At 41.3% G+C, this 22,703-nt stretch overlaps 1 protein-coding gene across 7 annotated transcripts in view; it reads left to right on the plus strand.

Moving 5' to 3' along the window:
• GABRG3 (gamma-aminobutyric acid type A receptor subunit gamma3) overlaps positions 1 to 22,703 on the plus strand; it is a 529,680-nt gene that overhangs the window by 63,320 nt on the left and 443,657 nt on the right. The window contains exon 3 of one of the 7 annotated variants that reach the window (XR_006287805.1): positions 16,517 to 16,764. The exons of the other annotated variants lie outside the window; for them this stretch is intronic. The gene's annotated coding sequence lies outside the window, so the exon portion shown is untranslated. Of the gene's footprint in view, positions 1 to 16,516; positions 16,765 to 22,703 lie in introns of those variants that run through there. 7 annotated transcript variants of the gene reach the window in all.

Here is a 22,703-nt window from a genome sequence, read left to right on the forward strand (position 1 = left end):
ATTAAAAGTCTTCTTGTAAGAAAACTGAATGCTTTTTCATTGTTCTAAGATCCAAGGGTTTGGGTCTGTGGTCACCTATGCAAATTGGTGAGGATTTTTACCAAACCTTTCCCAGGAAGTGGGGTGCAAGCGTTGGGAGGATTTGGGGGGGAAAGACGTGTCCAAACCATGTTTCCCAGTAAACCCAGATAAAGTTTGGTGGTGGCAGTGGAAATCCAAGGGTAAAATAATTTTGTACCTTGGGGAAGTTTTAACCTAAGCTGGTAAATGTAAGCTTAGGAGGTTTTCATGCAGGTCCCCTCATCTTTACCCTAGAGTTCAGAGTGGGGAAGGAATTTTGACATAAGTCAATGATACTCTTATAAATGTTAGCTCATAAGGGCCTAACATTTAAGGTGGCAAATGACAGTATATACATAAAGTTTTTTGTTCGCATGGGAGAAACTCATTTATCCATCAGTTTTTATAAAGCTTAGTTTTCCAAATTGTTAGGTTATGGATCCAAAAATGTAGATGCTTACGCAAAGCTTTCCTAAACTAACATTTTTCTCTGCACAAGTAGACTGGAAATCTAGTAGGGTCATGCTAAAGCAAAACAGACAAGCATTCAAAGCTAATTTAAAAAACAAAACAAAAGCCCAACAAAACCTTTTTGCCCTCTAAGCATTGGTTTGAGTATGTGGTTGAAGGTTCTACTCAGGCTTACTTTATCTGAACTAGTTTCTCCACCCCTAATTGTCACAATTTTACTAGCAAAAAAGACTCCCAAGTCCTATTTATGAAGCAGCCTTTCACTTCTTGTGAAAAAGGCTTGTGAATGGGAAGGAGGGTGATTTGAGCTAATAACTTACAAAGTTACTCAATTTCCTTGCTAAAATAGATGCCTTTAGACTGTGATTACAACAGCCGTGAGGGTTCCTTTCACTTTGTATTTTTCATTATTTAGTCCACAGGATATTTTAAAGGGACAATTCCAGTCTAAAGACCATATTTAAAATCAATGCCCTTAGCTCCGTTACTAATAATAGTTTAGATCTTAATACTGATATAATTCTAATTTAAGACCTTCTTACTGCAATCAGATCCATGTGGGTAGAGTCTGGCACCTGTGTGGCACCCCATATGAATCCAAAGGCTCCTCAACACAGGGTTTCCCTCATGTTGGTCCAGTTTTAGGATCAAGGCCTTATTTACTCTTGGTTATCTTTTTTTGTTTGTTTTTTCACTCCGCTTGGACAATGCAAACTAACTGATCAGTTTTGTTAGTCTCTTTACACTCAAGCATGAGAATCAGACAGTCATGTGTTAAGCTCTCCCTTCCTGCATTCCAGGGAATCCTACTAAAAGCAGAATTCATTTGTGAAAGCTCAGTGAAATGGTGGTGGTGGTGGGTTTGTTTGTTTTTTTAAACCCCTCAACCTTAGCATGCACAAAACAGCTGTTTGATGGAAAGAATGTAATTCTACTGCATGTTCAAATGAGACTCTATGTTGAAACTTTTTGGAAAATGCAAACTTTAAAACAAAATGGATTAAATGCATATTGTAGAAGGGACAGTATGTCCATAATGGCCTGATCCTGACTTCAGTGGAAACTGTGGATGCTCGGTATCTTTGGGGATCAGACCGGCCTTTAAATAGATTCCACAGCATAGAATGAGATTAGCAACTTGTCACTAACCCTATGTGTACTACTTACGCAGGCTCACTCTGGGACATGTGGAGATGTCTTTACCACTATGCAATTTGTTGGCATCAATGGCTGGTTGCAGGTGTATAGGGGGAACGAAAAAATGCATCACTATCTCAATCTATAGCCTCAGTGGCAGCTGTTGAGGCACTGTACTGCAGGGCTGACCACTGACCCAGAAGTGATCATTCAACAATTAATTTTGGTAAAGGGTGCATCATGGATTTTCACGTTATGTGGCTTTAGAAAAGTAAAATTAATGGGGAGACAGCTTCATTGTTAGAACAGTGATGTGACATCACTTGCCTGTTGGAGAAATACCGTAGCTTCTCACAGATGCAAGCTTGCCTTATTCTGATCGATTCAATTTGTCAGCAGCCCAGAGCTATGAAGGAGCTTCTACCCAGCCCTCATATTTTGATTTACCTTCATTTAGCTAATTTGGAAGATGCTGCCTCAAATCCGGCATGCAGCCTTTGCTCTATTTTTAAATGTCTGGGTCCCTGTGTGTCCTAGCAACCATCTGAAGCTGAGGATATCCTAAGTCTCAGAACCCATGCATGTGGGAGCCCAACTGCACCATATCTCTGGGGGTCTGCCAGTTTATCCCCAGAAATGTATAGCAATATGGATATCCTCAGTTTGTCCCTGTGGGACTAAAGCTGGCAACAGCTGCTGGATGTTTAATAGCACTGCATAACATTTAAACATAAAGGGAGAGCTGTTCTTTCATGTCCTTTTCACATTTCCTTTAAAACAGATTTCCCCCCCCCCCCATAAGCTGAGTTTTTCTTGCTGTATGATTACACATATTAATCATACAGTTGTTGAAGCTTTCACAAGGCCACCTCTTTGTCATTCTAATTGAGGAAACTAATAACATGTATGCATGTTTTTCCTAATGAGGCAATTCAATTTTTCATTCCTGATGCCATCTGCAGTTGGACAAACATCAAGATGAGTTGTCAGCCCAGTATCCCAGAGGCTGATTTCATATAATAAACTAAGACACTACGCATTATGGGAATTCCAGGGCAAACTCATTAAAAACATATTGTCTGTGGCTGCTTTAATAGGAGATGTAAAATCTCACATCGCTAAGTGATGAGCCAATAGACTCAGGCAAAGAGGTAGGCTGGTCCGAATACTGCCTCACAAGAAATCAGTTGTGCAAAGGTGGGAACAGAGTGGTGACAATATATTTTGCATTTTACCAAAGGATTTCAAAGCTATTGATGAATTAAGGCTCATAATACCCCTGCCAGGTACCAATTACTTTCATTTTACAGCTCTGTAAACAGAAGCATAGAGAAATTAAAAAATATATGGTTAGCAACAGTGCAAGTTATATCAGGACCATCCCCCATGTTGAACAAATGCAAACTGTAAGTCAAGGGGAAAGTCTCCAGCATTCCTTGCCATATTCACATTGCATTTAAGGCAGCTGATAACATGCTAAAACGCTTTCACATCTATTCCCTACACATACCAGAAAGCAATATCTACCCTAACTTCATTTAAGTCATTCTATTGCATAAAACCTTGAGGTCACTGTCCTGTATCAACAGATTGACACATCTGACTGTCACATGGTCCATTTATCTGGAAAATTATTCTGCTTTAACATTGCTGAGGTCCCACTGTTAGTGGGTTTCACACACACACCTTGGCCAGGGATCCTTTTCCCAGAAGTAGTAGTTACAAGTTGACTATGGGCGGCTACTTATAACAATGCCCCTTATTTGGCTGTCTGCACCGATGGAAGCCAGGGCATCTGTACCTAAAAACATAAACCTCTCCTACTTGAACTAAAGGGCCAGTTTCCTAGCTCAAAAAAGCAGTAGCAGACTCTAACACATGTTTCAATGGGGTAGCCATTATAATGTAACAGACACACTGTTTTAGCATGGGTTGCATGCTTCCTTTTCCTGAGGATGCTTAACCCAATTTTCATACATCCATAGGAGTTCTAATTCCCCCCCTTCGGTGGGGATTGAATTTGGGTCCTCTGGATCTAAAAGCAGAAGCCTTTAGTGCCAGTTCAAAAGCAGGAGCAGACTCCAACCATTATTTGTGGGCCAGCCACTACAAGTCAGAGCCCCTTAATTCTAGAGTGGGTTACAGCTCTTCTGAAGTCCTATTTTGTAATCGTAATCTGTCAATCTGATACATTGATTGAAGGATTAGGGTGATGCATTAAATACAAGATATAATGATAGCATTGCATGACACAGTTTCATAAACTTTAAGCCTATTACATCATCTAATCTGACCTCATGTATATCATAGCTCACTACATTTCACCCACTTACCCTTTACTGAGCCCAATAATTTGTTTGGACACCTCTCAGGAAGATATGCTTTAGCCAATCTCAATCTGAAGCCATCAAGAGATAAAGAATCTATAGCCTCCCTTGGTAGTTTGTTCCTGTGGCTGATCTCCCTCACTCTTACATTTGTGCCTCATTTCTAATTTGCCTGGCTTCCAGCCATTGGTTCCTGTTATGCCATTCTCTGCTAGGTACAGGAGACCTTTAGTGCTTGTTATATTCTTCCCATGAAGGAACTGATATGCTGATATCAACTCCTCTATCTTTTTTATAAAATAGACAGATTGAGTTCCTAATCTCTGTGATGGGTTGGATCACAGAAACCCCCTTGGGGCTGCCAACTTATGTGCCAAGACTACTTCTGCCCCTGCTTTCCTGCCCTGGCAGCTTGGGACTTCTGTGCCCTGCCTGGTTTAAGCCAGACCCGCTAGCCTGCTGCAAACCCAGATCCAGGTCTGATCCATGTCCCCTAACAGCTGTAAGCTTAATTGAAAGCAGCTTAAGAAGTGTTCCTGTCTTTAACACTCAGATGCCCAACTTCCAATGGGGTCCAACCCCCAAATAAATCCGTTTTACCCTGCATAAAGCTTATACAGGGTAAACTCATAAATTGTTCGCCCTCTATAACACTGATAGAGAGGTATGCGCAGCTGTTTGCCCCGCCCCCCCAGGTATTAATACATAATCTGGGTTAATTAATAAGTGAAAAGTGATCTTATTAAATACAGCAAGTAGGATTTAAGTGGTTCCAAGTAGTAACAGACAGAACAAAGTGAATTACCAAGTTAAAAAAATAAATAAATAAAACCTGCAAGTCTATGCCTAATACAGTAAGAAAACTGAATACAGAAAAAACCTAACTCTCAGAGGTGTTCCTATAAGCTTCCTCTTAAAGAGTAGTCTCCTTCTAGTTTGGGTCCAGCAATCACTCACCCCCCCCCCCCCATAGTTACTGTCCTTTGTTCCAGTTTCTTTCAGGTAGCTTCTCCACCCCCAAAGGATATCTCTTGAGCCAGCTAAAGACAAAATGGTGGGGTCTCCCATGGGCTTAAATAGACTTTCTCTTGTGGGTGGAGACCTCCTCCTCTCTCCTGTGCAAAGTCCAGCTCCAAGATGGAGTTTTGGATCACATGGGCAAGTCACATGTCCATGCATGACTCAGTTTTTGCAGGCAGCAGCCATTGCCCACATGGTATCTTGCATGTGTCCAGGAAGACTTCTTATGTGGATTGGAGTCTTCCAACATCCATTGTTCATTAAATGTTTCTTGACTGGGCACTTAATTTGCACATTGCTTTCTCAAGAAGCTGACCAAATGCTTTACTAAGGCTACTTAAAAATCAAGCAGCCGATATTCATAACTTTAAATACAAAAATGATACATGCATACAAATAGGATGAATAGATTCAGTAGATCATAACCTTCACAGAGATATGTTACATGGCATATGTAGCATAAAACACATTCCAGTTATGTCATATATACATAAACATATTTCCATAAAGCCTTATGGGGTGCACCGTCAGTCTCACTGTCAAACATTTTTTCAGCCCTCAGATCATGTGTGCAGAAATGAGCCACAAACGCCCCCATTTTTCAACCTCCTTTTCAAAAAGTGGGCAATTAACTGCATGCAGTATTCCAGTATCAGTCTCACCACTCCCACACAGATAGGGAAGTTGTGTGTAGTAGGAGGTGATTTTACCTATTTATGCATCCAAGGGTTGCACTGGCACTTTTCCATAGCATCCCACTGGGAGCTCACATGGAGTTGCTTGTCCACTAACACTGTCAATATAATTATAATTAAGACTCACCCAGGGTCACACAGCAACACAGTAGCTCTTCTACTTCTATTCTTCTAGGCTCTCTGTTTACTATTTCTCAGTCAGTTGATTTTTACCATTTTAAAACTCCAGTCCCAGTGATATTCTGGCTCCCAAGGAAACTTAGAACACTCGATTGTCCCCCAATTTCTGTTTACTTGGTGATTTTTATTTGTGTTTATAAGTAGCTGTTCTTTTCTCGTCACATTAGTTTACTCTCAGACACAGGTGATAATTACATTAAGAATACCTGTCTGGAAGGCTGAAAAATAGTCTTCAAGCTATACCGGATCCATAGTGCAAAGCTCATTTCTTGGTAGTTGCTCAATGTTACCAATGTTTTTATTCATATGGTTTTATTTGTACAGACTAATGCTGTTGAATATGTATTGTAAATAATGCACCATGAAAGAGTCTCTCCCAGTAGGATTTTTTCCTATTCAGTAGAGCAGTGTAAATTAATTTAGTGGGTAGGACTAAATTTAAACATTGAAAATGGCTTTAAAAAAGCTGTTTCCTCTGAGATCTCTGAATCGGATCCTCAAGTAGTATAAATGTGCATATTGAAGTCAACGGACATGTACCTATTTACATCATCTAAGGATCTGACTCATATACTTTAAGATCAGAAGGGACCACTGTGATCATCTGGTCTGCCCTCCTGCACATTGCAGACCACAGAACCTCACCCACCCACTCCTGTAATAGCGCCCTAACCTCTAGCTGAGTTACTGAAGTCCTTAAATCATAGTTTAAGACTTCAAGTTACAGAGAATCTACCTTTTTACAGAGAATCTACCAAGTTTAAACTTGCAAGTGATCCATGCCCCATGCTACAGAGGAAGGTGAAACCCCCACAGGGTCTCTGTCAATCTGACCTGGGGGAAAATTCCTTCCTGACACCACATATGGCAGTCAGACTCTGAGCATGTGGGCAAGACCCACCAGGCAGATACCTGGGAAAGAATTCTCTGTAGTAACTCAGTCCTCCCCATCTAGTATCCAGTCTCCAGCCACAGAGATTTTTGCTACTGGCAGTCACCAATGGGCCACATGCCATCATAGGCAGTCCATCAAACCATCATCTCCATAAATGTATCAAGCTCAGTCTTGAAGTCAGTTAGTGGGGTGTTTTTTGCCTCCACTGCTTCCTGTGGATGGCGGTTCCAGAACTTCACTCCACTGATGGTTAGAAACCTTTGTCTAATTTCGAGTCTAAACTTGTTGATGAACAGTTTATATCCATTTGTTTGTGTGTCCACATTGGCACTTAACTTAAATAACTTATCTCCCTCCCTGGTATTTATCTCTCTGATGTATTTGTAGAGAGCAATCTTATCTCCTCTCAGCCTTCTTTAGCTTGTTTAGCCTAACCAAAGCTCTTTGAGTCTACTCTCATAAGGTAGGTTTTCCATTCCTCAGATCATCATAGTAGCCCTTCTCTGCACCTGTTCCAGTTTGAATTCATCTTTCTTAAACATGGACGACAAGAATTGCACACAGTATTCCAGATGAGATCTCACCAGTGCCTTGTATTTTCCTATCTCTACTGGAAATACCTTGCCTGATGCATCCTAGGACTGCATTCTCCTTTTTCATGGCTGCATCACATTGAAGGCTCAGTCATCCTGTTATCAACCAGGTCTTTCTCCTCCTCTCTCTTCCAACTCATAAGTCCCCAGCTTATGGGATAAAATCTTGTTGTTAGTCTCTACATGCATGCCCTTGCACTTTGCACTATTACATTTCATTCCATTTCTATTACTCCAGTTTACAAGGTCACCCAGATCTTCTTGTATAATATTCTGGTCCTCCTCCATATTGGCAATACCTCCCACCTTTGTGTCATCTTCAGATTTTATTAGCGCATTCCCACTTTGTGTGCCAAGGTCAGTTGTAAAAATGTTGAATAAGACTGGTCCCAAATCCAATCCCTGAGGAACTCTACTAGTAACCTCCTCACAGTTCACATCTCAGTATCATCCATTTTAGTCTCCCCTTTAACCCGTTCCTCAACCACCTTTCAATTCTCATCTTAATCCCCGTCTTTTCCAATTTAACTAAATTTCCATGTCAAACTGTATCAAATGCCTTACTGAAATCCAGGTAGATTAGATCTCCTGAATTTCTTTTAACCGATTTTAAGACATCTTCTCAAAGGAGATCAGGTTAGTCTGGCACAGGCTACCTTTTATAAAACCACGTTGTATTTTATCCCAATTACCATTTACCTTATGTCCTTAATTACTTTTTCTTTCAAAATTTGTTCCAAGACCTTGCACACGGTCAAACTAACAGGCCTGTAGTTTCCCCGATCACTTTTCCCCTTCCTTAAAAATAGAAACTATATTAGTAATTTTCCATTCATATGGTATGACCCCCTGAGTTTACAGATTCACTAAAAATCCTTGCTATTGGGCTTGCAATTGCATGTGCCAGTTCCTTTAATATTTTTGGATGGAGATTATCCAGGCCTCCTGATTTAGTCCCATTAAGATGCTTGAGTTTGATTTTCACCTCAGATGTGGTAATTTCTACTTCCATATCTTAATTGTCATTAGCCACTCTGCCACTACCCCTAAGCTCTTCATTAGCCTCATTAAAAATGAGGCAAAGTATTTGTTTAGGTGTTGGGCCATGCCTAGATAATTTTTAATCTCCACTCCATTCTCAGTGCTTAGCAGTCCCACTTCTTCTTGCCTTGTTTTCTTCTTATTGATGTGGCTATAGAACCTTTTACTATTAGTTTTAATTCCCTTTTCAAGGTCCAACTCTGCTTGGCTTTTGGCAGTTCTCAATTTATCCTTACACTTTCTCACCTCCAACAGGTAGCTTTCCTTGCTGATCCCTCCCATCTTCCATTCATTGTAGGCTTTCTGCTTTCTCGTAATCACCTGTTTGATGTTTGCTCATCCAGCTTGATCTTCAGCCCTTCCCTATAAATTCTCCACCCCCCCCCCCCCCCCCCCCTTGCTTGGGATGCAGGCTTCAGGTAGCTTCTGCAACTTTGACTTAAAGTAATTCCAAGCCTCCTCCACATTCAGATCCTTCTTCTTTGGTCTAGTCCACTTCCCTAACTAATTCTCTTAATTTCTTAGCTCTTTTGAAATCAAGAACCCTTTTGCGGATCTATTTTTGTTTATCCTTCCATTTAGTTTAAAATGAATTAGCTCATGATCACTGAAACCAAGGTTGTCCTCTGCAATCAGCTGTTCTGAGGTCCTCACTACTCACCAATATCAAATCTAAAATGGCATCACCTCTTGTTGGTTCAGTAGCTATTTGGTGATTAAATCTGTCATATCATATCCAGGAAAATCTGGGCCCTACTATTATTAGTAGCACTTGTCCTCTAATCTATATCTGGGAAGTGAGTCTCCCATAATCACACAATTACCAGTAGTATTTATTTCTTTAAAAACATTAAAGATGTCTCTATCCATATCCAAATCAGATCCTGGCAGTCTGTAACACATCCCAAGCACTATACCAGGAGAACCTCTAGTAGCTTTCTTCCCCAAAGTGATTTTGGCCCAAACAGACTGTCTTATCCATTCCATCACTTCTAATTTCTTTACAGTTTACTTCACTATTAATATACACTGCTAGTCCACCACCTGTGCCTTTATTTCTGTCTTTCCTGAACAGTACATACCCTTCAATACCTGTACTCCAGTCATGACTACAATTCCACCATGTCTCTGTTATCCCTATAACATCTGATTACATTTCCTGTACCAGTAGTTCTAGTTCCTCCATTTTGTTACCCGGGCTCCTTGCATTGGTGTACAAACATCTTAACTGTTGCAGCTTGGCTTTGCTCACATTCCTTACCCAATCGGGGAAGTCATTCTACTGCCAGTATCGCCTGTCTGACTGGTATCAGCACTATCCTTCCTCCTAATGGCCATTCTCCTACCCTTCTTGTGGAAACAGCCAAAATCCATCTGCAGAGATAGACTTATCTTAGTAAATGATGAGAAACACTACAGTATAGGAAAAATACTGCAATATATTTTGTGTATATATTAGTATATTTTGAATTCTTGATGTACTCCTAAGAATATATTGGGCTTGATGATCCTCTGCCCTGCATCATATATGGTCACTTACACCTGTACAAAACTTGTGGGAAATGCAAGTATTCTGTTTGGTACTCTGGCTACACTCATTTGGTGTATTTCCTTTGTACAACTGTACCTAGGCTACAAGATAACAAAAGCTAGGATTTTTCAGAAATGCATGCCTAAAACGTTGGCTCCCAAATAAATGGTCAGAATTTCAAAATTGCTGATTAGGCAGCAGTCTTGCAAATCTAGTCCCATGGATTTAGGAGCTCAGTTTGGGGTGGTGTAGGGGCTAGCACGCCTGACTTTCAGCCCTTTGCTTCCCTGATAGAGGTGCCTGGTTCCTCACCTTAGGCTGGGTACCCTCTGGCCTCTGGACCTCAACTTTTAAAGGGGTGTGGTAAGGGAGCCAGGGTACTCCTCTTTCACCATGTCCAAAGCCAAGGCCCTATGTGAAGCAATGTCAGCCGGGTCCTCCCAGCAAAGAGTCTAAGTCCACTGCCCTGTGATACTTCCTACCTCGGTCTCTTCAGTTTGGGTCTTGGTCCCCTATAGTGCAAACAGTCCATAGTGGCTCATCTGGAGTAACTCCCCTTTGTGGACTTTTTGTGGTATCCTGCTACATCCTCAGTCCCTTTGGTCAGGGTGGACGTAAAATTGGAGGGGCCTAGCTCCTCACGTCTTTATAATCAAATTAGTACCATTCACTCACTGCTGGGTGCTTCCCAATCTCCTCACTGTCTGTCTCAGTCAGCAGCTGTCCCAGCTGTCAGGTGTGTAGCCATTCTCCCCTCATTTAGAGAGGCAGTGCTACCTCATGCATCTTCACCACTCAGCCCTGAACTGAGACAGGTTCTTTTCCTTCCCCCTCCAGGCCTGGCATTCACGGCAGGTACAGTGGGACTGGTTATCTGGGTCCATAGACTCTCTTTAACCCTTTTATATTGGTGTCAGTTTTTGCTGCTTAACCAATTTGAAATAAAAATCTTGGCCTAACCCCATAAGGATCTTAAAATATTCACATTATCATTCATCTCTCATAACTACCCTGAATTACCTAATTGCATGTAGTCTTGGCCAGTTGATATCCTCCTTGTCTGTGTGATCTGCAGGTTTTTCTGTTGCTTTCCCAAAGAACTTGCAGTAATTTTGCCAAAACAGAATGATTAGAAGAGAAGTTTCAAGCATGTTCATGTTTCTCAGTCAAATTTTTCATGGGAACTCTGCTGCTGAATTTCAGGTGGTATTGCTTTCCCACAAGTTGGGGAGAAAATACCTCATTTTGAGTACTTGATGACAGACTCCAGAGGACGTATCCAGCCCTCCATGACTGGAAGGGCAAGTTGGCCTGACATGGGGCCTAAGGAGAGTGTAAGGTTGGTAAATTCTACCTTATCCACCTCCCCACCCTTCCCCAAATACCTTAGCTATTACCTCTTTGGAAAGCTCTGTAGCATTTAAGCACTAACAACGTGACTGGCACGATACTATCCCTGTCTAGAGAGAAGACTGCAGGCTACGATGGTGTTTCTTGCCTTATGTGTGTCTAACAGATCCAGAGGAGTTATTGATTTAGAAAATGGAGTATTAGAACTCAGTGCTGCATGCCACTGTAATAGGACCTAGTCACTTTTAATGCTATATGAACGATATAATTTGGCAGCTAGAGGGATTAATTGACTTCAAAGCCTTTCTCCTTTAGATTGCTGGTTCAGATCAGTCAGTATTTACAGTATCTAATTGTCCAGTTGTCTACGTGAAATAAGTTGGGATGTCAGTCCAGTCCCTACTGGACTGACAGGAATCCACATCAAAATTGGCATTACTTGGCACTCACGTTGGTAGTTTCACCTCACAAAGGAGTCCTATACCCTTTCACCAATAGAGGTAGTCTCTCCAGAACATAACCTCAGGCATATTGGCAGAGGACAATTTGGGGATATTTGCCCAATGCTACTTCCATTCTCTGAACCCCAGATACGACCCTGCTTCTCTCCCAATCCTCACATCTTTATACCTCTATTAGGGATAAGATTTTGTCACGGTAAAATTAAGCAAAATTCACAAAATAGTCATGGTCAAAATTTATAAAATCAGGGTATGGTCATGCAGGGGAAATGTACAAAATCAGGGGCTGAAGCCGAAGTCTGGGGTGGGCAGGGGGGGTTGATGGCTGGAGTCAAAGAAGTCACAGAGATCTGCTAAAGTCACAGAATTTAACCTCCATGACCAAATCTTATCCTTAACCATGATCTCTCTCTTCAGAACCTGTCCACATCACTCCTGCATCAGCCAGAAGGTTGTACTGCAGAGTGGCAGAACTCTACCTACTCTCCAATACAAAGGAATACCACCTTTGAAATGTATTCAGCTCCCATCAGTCAGAGGAATGGGGGGAGCTAGGTAGAGTCCTTCATTAAGCAACCTACTAGACTACTGAACTGGCCTTCAGGGAGGCTCTTAAAAAAAGGCTCTCACATATGATGCCAGAATACAGACTGACTATTTTTAATCATAGAAACGTAAAATAAGTGGGGGGGGGGGGGGGGGGTTCTGCAATGCTTGCAGTAATTAATTCAAACCCTGTTCTGTGCTCCAAACCTTTCCTATGCAGCTCCATAGACTTTCAGATTTACAGCACAATAGTCATGTTGTGAAGGATGCAAAAATACCTTTTGACTTCCACTTCAGTTAGTTGCTGGATCAGTGTGACATTCATTCATAGACACTGAGCCTGCTTTAATTAGTTTACTGAAGTGGACCTGCATTCATCTGTCCATGGAAGTGACTTCACTATAATCTATTTCCAGGAAAACCTAATCCTTATTAGATACTTGACAAATCATTATAATAGTACACATAGACTTTCAATAAAAGGCTTTAACTCCTGATACTCCTTTATACCCAAGGCTACTCCTTTAATACTTAATTCTGGGTTTTGACCAGATCAGGATTTCAATTTTATGTTATAGGGATTTTAAAATGAATATATTACAATTTAGTGTCAAAATAAAATGCAAACATATGTAAATCCAGGCTTTATTTTCAAACTTCTGTGACAGATTTTTCAGTGCTCAGCAGCAAGTAGCTCCTTTTGACCTCAAATGACAGTTACTCCGTGATCAGAATTTTGAATTTCTTTTTTAGTTTTAAATAAAAGCTTATTACTAATGAGAACTAGTACATGCATACAGATATACTAATCTGGGGCACATCCACTACTTTTAGGGTCTTGTTGCAGTGGGGTAGGATGTACCACAGGGGTAAAGGAGTGACTGGTTATATAGAGTCAATACAGGGGGATTCCATACCTCCAGTTTGTCATGGAGCATTGTTTAACAGCACCACATATCATACAGTTTGGGTCTGGGTACACGGATTTTGTCTGGGGCTAAGCTATCTACACGACCAAAATATCAGCACAGGAGGGAGTACCCAGAAATTCACCAATGCTAAACCAAGTGCATCAACTAAAAGATGGCTACTAATATCTACTACTATGATAACCACAGTTGCTCCAAGGTTGAACTCCAGACCAATGGATTTTCATAAATTTTCCTAGATTTTAAGGCCAGAAGGGACCCTGGTGATTATTTAGTGACCACCTGCATAATACAGGGCAGACAGCCTCACCCAGTAACTTCTGCATCGAGTCCATAACATCTGTTTGAGCTATCTCATATCTCCTAGAAAGATTTCCAATCTTGATTTAAAGAGTTCAAGTGATAGAGAATACACCACATCCCAAGGCAAGTGGTTTTTTTGTAATGGCTAATTACCCTCACTGCTAAAATTGTGTGCTCAGTTTCTAAGTCCTCTTATTTGCACTTACTACATACTGGCCCAACGTTAGCTTTATTTCTAGTCATCTGGATTTTCCCTGGAGTTCCTAGAATTATTAAAAATCAACATTAATGGTTCACAGAGTTCCTCGGCCATTTCCTGTAACACTCTTTGGTGCACGTTATTTAGTCCTGATCTAAAAATGTGTAACTTTAATAGTTACGGTTTAACATCCCCCTGCCTCCAGTTATGGATGGAATAGAAAGGATTCCCCTTTTCACTATAAGATGAATAAATCATCCTGCAAATATTTGAATATTTACTGAATACTTCTGCCTTTTCTGTAACACAATCAACAATTTTACCCTCCTGCTCTAGTATCATTAAGATTTCATTTGTTCATTTTACATTTTGGGTTATGAAATCTTCCGCAATAAGAAAAGGCCAAGTTATCTGCTATAACACAAAGAACATGAGCAACTTTGCTACAAAGATCTGTGCTCTTGTCTATCTTTTTAGAACTTGAGTTATTTAGCCCTTAATGAGGGAAAAGTAATGAGTGGCCTCAAAGTCTGGTAATTCTTTATCTGCTCTCTTCTGAATGATGAAATGACTTCCTGTGGAAACTCAGAATGTTAAAAACATGCAGGCCATGATGAGCTAAGACTGTAATCACTACAGTGTTCTCTTTATAATATTGCATATTTTGGGCATTGTACCCTCACCCTGCATCAATTAGAATAGGAGTATTGTGTCCGACTGTAGGTTTGAACCACACAACATCACTATTGTCTATTTAAAGCCTCTAGTATGGCAGTAGTGGTAGTGCTCGTTTGCATCTATTGTGGTAATGGGTTATTATCTGCATTTTGTTGCACTCCGACCTTTTGAGAAGACTACATAAAACACAATGAATTATGATGGTGCTGGATTATCCATCTCATTGAGTTCCTCAAGGGGAAAAAAGTGCGACATGTAGCAGCGCTACAATGATATTCTTGAAGTGGAAAGTTTCCTCGGCACAATGAAAGAGGATTTGTATATACAGATACAACCTGACTGTTAGGCGGGATTTTTCAAAAGCACTCAGTATTGGCTCTTTCTGCTCTCACTGAAGTCCATCACGTGACAGAAGCTGGCTGAATATCATGGAAAATGTCTTGATGCTCCACTGTTTTACACCGCCTGCGATCATTTACAACTGTGCGAACTGGTGTAAAACCCTACCAACTCAGAATGCTAGTACTGTGTACACTCTTCGCACAGGTGTAAATGATTTTACAAGGAGCAAGGCAATAGACAATTGGGCACAGAGAATCTAAAGCAAAAAGGTCAGGTGATTAGACCAAAGCCTAAGGAGGAATCTCTGTTTCAGTCCCTGACACGAGAGTCCCTTGTTCTCTGTTCGGTACTTCCTAGATTCCCTAGCCAGAAGGGCCCACTGTGATCATTGGTCTGACCTCCTGTATGACACAGACCATATTACTGAACTGATTTTTTTTTCTTAAGCCACTGGCCCTTGCTGTCTCTTATATTAATGAGCTGCCTCTTTGTGGCCAAGGATTGTATTAACTGTTCAGAAAAGAAATTGGCTTAGCTGCAGGAGCCTGCTGCGAGGGAATTACGACCAGTAAAAGCTTGGGTGGCACTACCCTCCCAGCTGTGAAGTGATAGATAGGAGCCTGTGGCCATAAGCTACACAGACCCCAGCCCTGACGTTCCTGACCCCCAAATTAAGAGCCTCTAGGCAAGAGCCAGTTCTAGGAGTCCGAACTTAGAAAATCCCATATTACATTCTGTAGGTGACAAATCTGAGTCACCAACTGAAGACCAAACAGAGGAAATTGCATTCCGTTTTAATCTCTTTAGAAAGGAAAGAGTAGAACAACTTATCATGCGTCACCCAGTGCTTAAGATTGACAATTATTTTTTTAAGTTTCATGCCACTCGGTTCCACTTGTAGCATAATATGGTCTTAGTAGAACAGTTAGGAATTACTCTAATTATACAACTGTCTGCAGGCTGCATTATGGATTTCATAACGTCTTTTTAGAGCCCAAATTGGAGCCCCTGGTTAGCCAGCAGATCTAGTTCAAAACCAGCTGTAAGGAAACATGTTACAAGTACACTCCCAGTGGAGTTTATTCAGATTTTAGTGAGTAGGATTCTTTATTACCTTTGCTAATACAAGTAAGATTGGAAGAGAATACTGTTTGCTAGGGATATATTTTCTCCGTGCTGAAATTTGCAGGCTACACATAAGAATGATGTATTATAGTTAAAATCCTATCCTGTCACACTCTTATGTAGTATTCTGTTTAAAGTTATACTATGACAAGAATAATAGTATTCATAGACCTGGAAATCCCCATTGTTTACAATATTACCACTGACAGAGCAGAACGTTAATATTTTTTAAAAAAAATCAATGAAAAGTAGTAACCTCCCTGCTCAATAGCTTTTTTCAGACATAAACATCTAATCTGTTTCTAAATCCTTCTCCCCAAATACCCAAAGGGATAGCTTATTTTAAAAACTAACTGCCTACAGTGTGTGGACCTGCAAAATATCATTGAAAGTCTTTTTCTGATGACAAAAGCATCAAAAGCTACTTAAAAGCATTTACTTTGTTATATAAATAGAAGTAGTCTGAGCAAGTAATACTTTTTTTAAAACATGCATCTGAATGGCAGCCTACATTATATGCTAATATGCAATTCAGCCTGACTGTTGAAAATAATATCAAGATATTGAATTAGAAAAATAGGGGTTGGAATAGAAATATGCTTGTTTTAATGACGGGGATTTTTTTCCACACAGCTCTCAGTCTCGGGCTATATTCAGAAAGGAGCTTGGGATAAGAACTGGAGTCCAGTTTTCACACTATTGGATGAACTGGAGCTCTTTGGTCTGCTTCTTCAGTGTACCTTTTTGAGTAAGTCATTTCACGCAGCAGACACTGTGACTTATTTATAGAGCAGTGGACTGACACTGATGACATGGGTTCCATTTCTGGCTCTGCCTTGTGAGACGCTTCCCCTTTCTGTGCCTCAGTTTGCCCATCTGTGAAATGGGGTAATGATACTGACCTTGGTTGGAAAGCTCTTTGAGATCTACTGATTGAAAAGTGCTAAATAAATGCTATGTATTTATTATTATTATTATTACTACTACTACTTCTAATACCTAGCAGTGTTGATTCTTGTGCCATGACCCTGCCAAGCTTTTCATCATAAAGTATTTTAAGGCCATCCCAAATTACATGTTTGGTCTCAAGCTATCTTCTATCTTAAACTCACTCATCTCCCTGAAAGTGCAAGTACGAATAAGGCATGTGTCATAGGGAGAGTGGCCTGTGGGATGAGTGCAATTTCTGGGAGACATGGTGACCCAGGTCAGATCATGGTGGATATGCAGGGTGGGGTGGGTTTATGTGCTATGGATAATGAGAGGTCAGAAGTAACTGGGAGGTAGGGTAGATTTCTTTCTATCTAGGTTCCTATATAAACACCCATTACCACAGTATATAAGTGCCTCCCACACGTTTAAAAAAATATATACAGCAAAGATATTTCTTCCATGCCAGCATGAAGCTTAGATTTTTTTTTAATCTGTATAAAGTGTGATAGTTTTGCAATATCTGCCTAAGCGTCCTACTGTGGAAAGGCTGCAGCACCTGGGAAATGGGTTGATTTATCTGGCATGGGAGGGCATAGTGGGACCAATATCCCAATTCAGGCTGGATAGGGGGCACATTGAATCACAGTTTGTAGGACTCAAGGAATAGCAGGGGTTTCAACCTCAGAACATGGCCAATGTGCCATTTTCTTAGTTGTATATGAGTACAGCAGCAGGGTACGAGTCCTCCTACTCAATTAAAGCTAATGGTGATAGGCTTAGTTCTGCCACTGGAGTTAAATTTTAGGTTAGATTCTATTTCTTGTGATTCTGTAAGAGTTTAACTGAAGCCATTGTAGAAAACCCAATGTTGGCTTTATTTATTTTTCCATTGAAGACAAATAGCATGCTGTACTGAGGTCACAGGAAAGGGAACCTCCATTTCCATTTGCAACTGTGTAGAGAATAAACAAGACCTAATGAAATGTAATGGCTAGGGGAAAGCTGAGCAGTAAGACGATTCTCAGTATCGAGGCTTCTTCGGAACCACCTCTAGTGATTTACTCTGTCTCAGCACATTGGCTCCAGTAATTTCATTTCTTTCTGATTTACTTTGTTGCATCTTTGCTAAGGAATTCTGCATTGAATCAAATGTTTCATCAAGGTAGTTTCTATATTCAGTCAAAATTGTAATCAAAACTGGACCCTGTATGGAATCAAATTTTGTCATCAAAACTGGGACAGGGCTGCTGTGAGGAGGGGCTCCTCTGAGTCAGGAAGAATGGGTGAATGTTACAAAGAAGGGTTTGAGTTGGTGCAATGTCGTGTTTGGCTCAAGTAGCAGTGCACATTCTCCTGTAGACTTAGGGGTCAAGTTCCAATCTGGACCTTTTGTTCTAAATAATATTACGGCCAAGATTTCAAAAGTGATTAGTGATTGTTTTGGGGGGGGGGTTTTTTTGGGGGGGGAGGAGGGGTGCCTCAGTTTTGATGCCCAACTTGAGACACCCTTTTAAAAGGGCTGGGTATTTCAGATGGTGGGTGTTCAGCACTCTGAAAACCAGTGCCATTTCAGGTGTCTCACATTAGTACCTAAAATAACTAATTGCGTTGGAAAACCAAGGCCTACATTCCCAAGGCTTCCATTTGTTCAACAGTCAAAGATTTGGTTGTAAGAAAAGCTATTGGAGACATCTTATCCCAACAGATTGATGTTAGAGATCTGAATGGCTGAGAATAAAATGTCTTAGATTAAAAGGTTTCTCTTTTGGTGGTTAACATCATCTTGGTCTCTCTCTATTTTTACTTTATTTCTCTGTGGGGGGAAAAAACCTCTTTTTCTCTATCATTCCCTTTTGTACATATTGACAAAGGGGATCCAAGGTGTATATCAACTGGAGAATAATTTCTCATTATTGTTCACCATGGGATTGTTGCCTGTGCCACTGAGTTGACATCAAGTAAGCTACCCTCTTTATTCAAGAATTTGAATTTTCATCACCTCCCCTTCTGAAAGAGATTTACCTAAACCAAACACTTCTAAATTCTTTTGTCTGAACACCTGGCTACATACCGCGGTCACTGCCCGCAGATGCTAGCTGATTTTACTGATCACTCCAGGAAAGAGGGTCATTTTACAAGCCATGGAATCCAGATTGTTTGGCCAATTTGCAGAAACATAGATGTTTGGAAGTTATTTTCTATTACGGTAACTAGAATTCTGCTAGTTATGCTAAAGGGTGCAGAATTCAGATACATGCCTGCTGCCTCAGTCATCATGACTCAGCGTGTCAGCCAACAGCCGGCTTTTGGGGGTTAGGAAGAAAACTTCAACTCTGGGCAAGATATTCTATGATTGTCCAGTTTGGGGTAACTTACCTTTCTCTGGAGCATCTGGTACTGGCCACTGTCAGAGTACTTTACATTGGGTAAAAGGTCTGATAAACTGGATATTTCTTTTCAATGTAATTTACTGCTCTCATTTTCTGTCTTTTAGCACATTACATACACTGAAATACTTTAGACTACAGTACAATTTGAGTTCTTATCTACAGCAATCACAGTCAGTTTGAACTCTATTCCAGGAGCTCCCAGTCTGATCTCAAATCTCCATCCATCACCTGTCTTTGGGCAAGCCCTGTTGTTCCATTCCCTTCTGACTGAGGCTTTTAAGGATGCACAGCTCCATGCCTTACACTGTGATATTCCCAGTAAGCCAGTCTGCCAAAGGACCAGCACCTCTCTGAGGGCTGTGAACAGTGTGTTGCGAGAAGTTATAAGATACCACACAGCTCTTTCTAAGCAAGCACATTTATTCTTAAGGTAAAAGCATTACAGAGAACATATAAAAACATTAAACAGATTTACACAGACACTAAACATACCAGAAATGACCATAGAAGTGGGCAGCAACCTGGGCAGAAGTGACCATGAGATGGTCAAGGTCAAGATCCTGAAGAAAGGAGAGCAGCAGAATATGGACCCTGGACTTCAGAAAAGCAGACTTTGACTTCATCAGGGAACTGATGGGCAGGATCCCTTGGGAGGCTAATTTGAGGGGGAAAGGAGTCCAGGAGAGCCGGCTGTATTTTAGAGAAGCCTTATTGATGGTGCAGGAACAAACCATCCCGATGTGCAGAAAGAATAGCCAATATGGCCACCGATCAGCTTGGCTTAACAGAGAAATCTTTGGTGATCTTAAACACAAAAAGGAAGCTTACAAGAAGTGGAAACTTGGACAGATGACTAGGGAGGAGTATAAAAAATTGCTTGACCGTGCAGAGGTGTAATCAGGAAAGCAAAAGCGCAATTGGAGTTGCAACTAGCAAGCGATGTGAAGGGTAACAAGAAGGGTTTCTACAGGTATGTTAGCAACAAGTAGAAGGTCAGGGAAAGTGTGGGACCCTTACTGAATGGGGGAGGCAACCTAGTGACAGATGTGGAAAAAGCTGAAGTACTCAATGCTTTTTTTTGCCTTGGTCTTCACAGACAGCTCCCACACTGCTGCACTGGACAGCGCAGTATGGGGAGGAGGTAAGCAGCCCTCGGTGATAAAAATAGGTTAAGGACTATTTAGAAAAGCTGGACATGCACAAGACTATGGGGCCAGATGCAATGCATCCAAGGGTGCTGAGGGAGTTGGCTGATGTGATTGCAGAGCCATTGGCCATTACCTTTGAAAACTTGTGACCATCTGGGGAGGTCCCAGACTATTGGAAAAAGGCACATACAGTGCCCATCTTTTAAAAAAAAAAGGGGGGGGGGGAAGAAGGAGAATCTGGGGAACCACAGACTGGTCAGCCTCACATCAGTCCCCAGCAAAATCATGGAGCAGGTCCTCAAGGAATCCATTTTGAAGCACTTGGCAGAGAGGAAGGTGATCAGGAACAGTCAACATGGATTCACCAAGGGCAAGTCATGTCTGATCAACCTGATTGCCTTCTATGAGGAGATAACTGTCTCTGTGGATATGGGGAAAGTGGTGGACATGATATACCTTGACTTTAGCAAAGCTTTTGATAAGGTCTCCCACAGTATTCTTGCCAGCAAGTTAAAGAAGTATGGATTGGATGAATGGACTATAAGGTGGATAGAAAGTTGGCTAGATCATTGGACTCAACGGGTAGTGATCAACAGTTCGATATCTAGTTGGCAGCCGGTATCAAGCAGAGTGCCCCAGGGGTTGGTCCCAGGGCCGGTTTTGTTCATCTTTATTCATGATCTGGATGAAGGGATGGATTGCACCCTCAGCAAGTTTGCGGATGACCCTAAGCTGTGGGGAGAGGTAGATATGCTGGAGGGTAGGGATAGGATCCAGAGTGACCTAGACAAATTGGAGAATTGGGCCAAAAAATATCTGATGAGGTTCAACAAGGACAAGTGCAGAGTCCTTCACTTAGGATGGAAGAATCCCATTCACTGCTACAGGTTGGGGACTGACTGTCTAAGCAGCAGTTCTGCAGAAAAGGACCTAGTGGTTACAGTGGATGAGAAGCTGGATATGAGTCAATGGTGTGCCCTTGTTGCCAAGAAAGCTAACAGCATATTAGGCTGCATTAGTAGGAGCATTGCCAGCAGATTGAGGGAAGTGATTATTCCCCTCTATTTGGTACTGGTGAGGCCACATCTGGAGTATTGTGTCCAGTTTTGGGCCCCCCACTACAGAAAGGATGTGGACAAATTGGAGCAAGTCCAGTGGAGGGCAACAAAAATGATTACAGGGCTGGGGCACATAACTTACGAGGAGAGGCAGAGGGAACTGAACTTATTTAGTTTGCAGAAGAGAAGAGTGAGGGGAGGATTTGATAGTAGCCTTCTACTGAAGAGGGGTTTCAAAAAGGATGGAGCTTGGCTGTTCTCAGTGGTGACAGATGACAGAACAAGGACCAATGGTCTCAAGTTGCAGTGTGGGTGGTCTAGGTTGGACATTAGGAAAACTGTTTCACTTGGAGGGTGGTGAAGTACTGGAATGGGTTATCTATGGAGGTAGTGGAATCTCCATCCTTAGAAGTTTTTAAGGCCTGGCTTGACAAAGCCCTGGCTGTGATGATTTAGTTGGGATTGGTCCTGCTCTGGGCAGGGGGTTGGACTAGATGGCCTCCTGCGGTCTCTTCCAGCCCTAATCTTCTATGAATCTATGATCAGTCTTAGGGGGCCCTAGTAGGCCAAAGTCTTTCCAGACTTTCTACAAGGACTGGGGCCCCCTCATTGGAAAGAAGGTCCCGTCTGTTTGTTGGATTAGAAAGAGGGCATTGTGTCAGTTCAAGCCGTTTCTTTGTCTCCTAGTCCCTGGAAAACCCCAGGTTGAATTGGTTTATGGAAAACCCCAGGTTGAATTGGTTTATTCAAACCACTCAAGGGTTTAGTCTCTAGAGTTGTTTAGTCTGAGTCTCTCCTTAATCACCATACCAGTGTTTTTAGTTCCTGTAGGAGCTGTGGTAAACCTTGCTTATGGAGTAGAGAACAATCATAGATAAACCATTCATAAATTTAATACAGTATGGTCCCTAAAGATACTGCATGTGATTACAATGTCTGTCACACAAACAATTTTTACAATAAACCTCACTGTCCCTAAGGATCATATATGTTACTGATGCTGGCCAAATCCCACAGAATTGATAAGTCATCAGAAAAACTTTGCTTAACTCCGTAAAAAGTTCCATTGAGCTAAATGAGTGGCTTCCCTTAATAACTGACTAGAGATGTCAAGATTTGGATAATAAGAGGGGATGGCCACAAAATAGTCTGAGGTAGTTTCCGAATACAGAGTCATAAATAACATAATTAAAGGAATAATGAAATAAAACTATTCTAGCTTTTTGACTAAAATAATCTTTGGTCACCAGGGAGCAATGCTTTGGGAGGGAAAAAGATGCTGTATGCATGT

The sequence above is a fragment of the Chelonia mydas genome, chromosome 1 (assembly GCF_015237465.2).
Source record: "Chelonia mydas isolate rCheMyd1 chromosome 1, rCheMyd1.pri.v2, whole genome shotgun sequence".
NCBI classification, from domain to species: Eukaryota; Metazoa; Chordata; order Testudines; family Cheloniidae; genus Chelonia; species Chelonia mydas.